Below are 5,128 nucleotides of genomic sequence, written 5' to 3' on the forward strand. Positions count from 1 at the left end.
TTTGCAGTTCCAGTAGGAGTCTGCGTCCGAAGGCAGGACAAGGCTGATGCTCCAGCTGCAAGACAGGCACAGAGAGCAAGTTCTCCTGCACTCGTCCTTTTTGGCTCTCTTCAGTCCTTCAACAGATTGGATGAGGCCCCCCACATTGGGGAGAGCAGCTGCTTTACTCATTCTACCAATTCAAATGTTAATCTCATGCGGGAAACACCCTCAGAGGCACACTCAGAATAATGTTTAACCAAATATCCGAGCACCCCAGAGGGAGGAGTGAAAAATAAATGGAACTGTCAGACTACTGTTCTAAGAAATTTTGGCTTTGGGCTGAAGGTGGTCACAGGGTCAAGGAACGGATTGCTTTTTCCTTCTTCTTCTTTTTAGGACAGAAAGGTAAGCATTTTATAAGTTATGGGCTAATCAATGAAACTTTTCTGAGTCTGAGAGAGACCAGATTGGGAACAGAGCTCAGGGAAGAAGGTCAGAGAGAGGTAGGGCACAAGTGAGGATGAGGAGGAGTGAGAGGGTCAAGCTGCAGATGTCCAAGGTGGAGCTGGAAAAGACAAAGCCAAGACAGAGCCTCGAGAAAGTCAAAGAAGCTAAAGGCTTCTGTGCTGGGTAGGTGGTTCCCAAGGCCCTTTCCTTCCCGCTGCAAGTTTCTGACCATTCGTCAGATGCGTCTCTGCAGGAACTTACCAAGCTTCTCTTCCTCTAAGTCACCAAGACGTCCTCTGCATATTTACAGGACTAGCATAACTTCTTTATCAGAAGAAATTAGTTATTCACGCATCCGCGTAACGGAAACTGTGTCTTAACACCTTGAGTATCTCTAGAGAAATAGTTCCCCATCTTCAGCGTCCAAAAGGACTGCCACGTAGCTTGTTAGAAGAGCCCATTATCCAGATTCTGATTTGGTAGGTCTCGGATGAAGCTTCAGAATCTGAATATTAATATATATCTCAGTTATCTCTAATTTGGGAATCGTGGGGGAACGTAATACAGGCAGCTCAGTGCTCTGTGGCTGAACTGTATGGAGAAGAATTAATAGAATCCAGTTGAGTGGTACTGAATGAATCGAATTGCAGAATTTTCAGTCTCCGCTGCAGTTTCAGAAATCACCAGCAGGTGGCGAGCGACCCACACAACTCGCAAATGAAGCTCAACCGCTTCCCAGGCACCCAAATCCCAGACCAAAAACTGTCCAGGCTGTAGAGGGGAATCCTACATCCCAAGCAAAGCTGTTGGCGACAGAGGTGAGTTTCATCCCTTTGCACGTTCATCCCGATGTGCCAATGGCCCACCTCTTGCGCCGGTCCGCAGGGCTAAAAGCATACAGACCCCATGATGCTGCCTTCTTTCTCCCAGGAGCCATAATCCTGGCACCAGCAAGGACTGATCTCATGTCTGGAAGGCTGAGGATGACGTCATCTGTCCCCTGAAGGTTTTGGCAGAAAAGAACAGCAAACATGTTTGTCTGTTCAAAGGGAGGAGTGTTTGCCACTAGAGGGTTATGTGGCCATGCCTGTGTTGTCTATATAGTCAGAATCGGAGGTGAGGCATCTTAATCCTCTCATTTTGTAGAGCCTGAGAAAGGATGAGCAACTTGCCATAGGTCACAGAGCTAGAAAGTTCCAGAACTTCCTGGAGTCGGTGGCTTTAAGTGACTTGGCTTTTCACTGCACCTAACACCAACATGTGCCAAAGTGGAGAGCGTGTGTGTTAAGTTCATCAGTGTCTGCTCATGAATTGTCATATAAAAGAAGCTTAGGGGCCACCATCTGGTTGGAGAAGAGGTGACTTTAGGATGTGTTTGCATAACAAGTCCACCGCTTTTACCTAGATTGTGTAGGTATTTGGGGGGTAGCCTGGCAGATGGGGGAGGATGGAAATCCAAAGAGAATGGAGCCTGGGGACTGAAGTTTCTCCGTGGCTGCCCCCACTTCGTGTTTTAATAGACTTCCTTTTCTTATACACCTCCCTTTCTGTCCACTAAAGTTTATTGAAAGCTATGATTGTGTCTTATTTCTCTCTGATTATGCTCCATAGTCATTGATGAATCGATCAATATATCAACCTTGATCATTTTTAGATCTAAACGGTATTTTCTAACATCTTAAACAAATAGCATATACCTCTTGTTATGTATTTCAGTATGCTTGTACTTACTTAACACACATCCAGTGTCTACTATGTGCCAGGCACTGTTGTGGGTATTTTACAAAAAGTAACTCATTTAATCTTGTCTTTGTGGCTGTTTCTTTTAAGATTCCACGTCAATGAATATCCACCTATTAGAAATTACTCTTTCTTACCCCCCACATCGTCCCCGCAAAAGGGCTGAAAATCAGTTACTAGTCCCTGCCAGTGCTGCAAATACTAGGCCCAGGGAAGAATGGTAAGGAGGGAAGTAAGTCAACTGGCCAATCTTTGGGGGGCACATTTTCCCTGGCAGACACTGCCCAGGCCGCGGCTGCATCCTCCTTACGCTGTGAGGAGTAAACTTTCCCCTTGGCCAGCGGGGCCAGCGTCCAGGTTTGCCTGAGGGGGAGACAGCTCCAGCCACCAGGCTGATTTATAGGCCAGAGCATTCCTGGGCCGCACCGCAAGGAGTCGGGCTGAGCTTGGACTTTGGGGAGGTGGTGATGGACACAGGACACGTGGCCACACAATGGGGACACACGACTGACCTCAGTCACTTCGGTAAACTGCCCTTGCTTTCTGGCTTCGGCAGGAGCGTTTCGGGAGCTCCCGGGCTCCAGCCGCCTGAGCTCCTCGCCCCAGCCGGCAGCCCCTCGCCCTGTTGAACGCAGAGAGCGCCCAAGGGCGCTTAAGCCCCCACGAGCTCTCAGAAACCCCTGACCCTGAGCTTTAAAGTCCTTCCTTGTGGATGGGGGCTTTGTTGCATTTCGCAGTGTGTAAGGAGAGGCACAAGGGCCATCTCCGCTCCGGGGCTGAGACTGGCTGGGGCGCGCTGAGAGTGAACTTTCCGCCCAGGTCAGATGTAGGCACCCGGGGTCTTGTGACGTCACAATACGGTCTTGCAGTGTGAAAGGCAGAGAAAGGGTCAAAAAGGGGTAGTGTGTGTTGTGTGGCTGAAGGTGGGGGCTTATGAAGAGAGGGAGATCAGGGGAATGGGGGAAGGGATTTGGGGAGGTATGAATTTGAGAAGGAGCAATCAAGTTGGGGGAAAAATAGCAGGGCTTTTTTTTTCTTCCCTCCTATATGCAAACTGTCACTTCGGGTTAGCATGAGCCCTTATCTGGCTCATTAGCATGAGCTGTGGCTAACACGCTTAAACCCTCTAATTATTTATTATGCCGTCACGGAGCGGGTTGCAACCCCACCCCGGGGCGCGCTATCGGGGCGGCAGAGCTGGGCAGCGCGCGGGGGCGGGCGCAACGTCTTGCCTTGCTGCGCGCTACCGGGGAGACCCCTCGCGGGCCCCGGAGGGCGCTGTTCCGAGAGTCAGCGTGGCAGAGTTGTTGGGGTCTATCTGGAATGCCCTTTCACCAAAATTCATCCCCAGGGGGATAGTGCAGCGTTCATCTGGGTCGCCTCGTCTACACTTGGGCACGAGCTTCTCCACTGCCAACTCCTAAGACCAAAGTTGGAGCGAAGGGGTGCAGAATTTTGGGGGGGGTTGGGGGTGGGGGGTGGAAAGAAGAAGCCAAACACAACACGGAGCAAGGGGCTGGGAACGTGGGCTGGGTAGCATGTTGGGTGCACCTTCCAGAAGGACCCTGGAGAGAACCTACAGGTTTGTGCCTCTTTCTCAACCAAACGTTCCAGGCGAGTTCACAAACTTGGGGGAAAAATATGATGGGCTGAAATCCGGCCGCTCACGTCCACGGTTCTATTCAGAGAACAGTTTCAAAATAAGTTAACCTCTGTAGGGTGGTTTTCTTCCCCCTCCCCTTCTAATTGTCCCCCCTTCCCCCTCCCTCTCCCCATTCGAGTCTGTTTTATGTTCCCCTGCGTTGTGCCAACTATTTTATCTTTATTCCTTCTCTTTCTGTCTCGCCATTCATTCCTTTTTTTGTGTGTGTGGCTTCTTGGGCTGATGTGCGGCTCGTTACCACCCACTGCACGCTGGCTCCTGTAGCTGAGGTGTTTCTATACAAACTCGAGCGTCCAGTTGTCATATTAATTATTACACTGAGTAATGACTGAAATGGTCAAAATAAGGGGAGACTCAAGAGAGCTTTTTTTTTTTTTTTTTTAGCTGCTCAAAGATTCAGCAAAGAAGCCGTGCAACAAAGCACTAATTGGTCCCCAGAAACACTCTGACAAGGCATGGAAGATAGGTTTCATAGAGCCCTTGGATTGTGAAGGGGGGAGCGCTCTGAATGGACTCCACGCTTCTTTTCTAAACTCTCTTGCTGAGCAAAAAATGGACCTCTGTTTGAATACTGCCCTGATCCTTGAATACTATACCCAGCAGAGAAAAAAATGCACCATTTATTGTAAGTTTTTTTTTTTCTTTTTCAGCTATTCAGGGGTTCTCTGTGAAGAATCAGCTGGTTTTGTTTACCATGAAAGACCTTTACTTTATTTTCATTCTTGGAGGAGGTGGGGTGGGGGAGGGAAGGAGAGCCATGTGCCTAGACAGAGAGGAGCTGGCCTACTGTAACAAAATAGAGTGTAACAAATCCTACAAAAGTTTTGAATGTATTGATTCTTTGGAGAGCTATATAGATTAACGACTTTCTTTATGCTTATCCAAGGAAGGTATTTAATCATAATGTAAATGGGGCTTTAGAAAAAAAATAAAGACTTAGCGTTACTTCTCCTTATTTGGAGAACTTCAAAAGGACTTGTGAGGGTGGCTGCAAATTACCTCCTCCTCCTCCTCCACCTTCCCTCCCTAACCAAAAAGGCACAATAAAATATAGTTTGTGCTTTTTTGTTTTGTTTTGTTTTTCCAACTTTCCTTTCTCTTTTTAAGGCATACTGAAAAAGCGAATAGATTTGTTAGAAGCCTGGATTCCTTAATGCAGGTGCAGGCCTGGCTGCTGTGACCAGGAAGCCGGGCCAAGCCAAATACGTGGTTTGTGCTGTTCTACCCCCTGAACAGGCCCTCCTCTGAGCCTCCTGCAGACTAAACTCGGGCTGGCTAGCAGCCTTTTCTGAAGTT

General features: G+C 48.5%; 1 long non-coding RNA gene across 3 annotated transcripts; it reads left to right on the forward strand.

Moving 5' to 3' along the window:
- Nucleotides 1-308: 308 nt before the first annotated feature.
- LOC138396566 (uncharacterized) lies at nucleotides 309-4,891 on the forward strand. 3 transcript variants are annotated; one of them, XR_011235716.1, is made up of 5 exons: nucleotides 309-387; nucleotides 1,080-1,247; nucleotides 1,360-1,545; nucleotides 2,260-2,995; nucleotides 4,217-4,891. It is a non-coding gene; the product is annotated as an uncharacterized lncRNA (long non-coding RNA). The 3 variants fall into 3 exon arrangements; XR_011235717.1 differs by having other exon boundaries at nucleotides 2,260-2,389; XR_011235715.1 differs by lacking the exon at nucleotides 4,217-4,891 and having other exon boundaries at nucleotides 2,260-3,906.
- Nucleotides 4,892-5,128: the final 237 nt, after the last annotated feature.

Source organism: Eulemur rufifrons, chromosome 16, assembly GCF_041146395.1.
Source record: "Eulemur rufifrons isolate Redbay chromosome 16, OSU_ERuf_1, whole genome shotgun sequence".
NCBI lineage: Eukaryota > Metazoa > Chordata > Mammalia > Primates > Lemuridae > Eulemur > Eulemur rufifrons.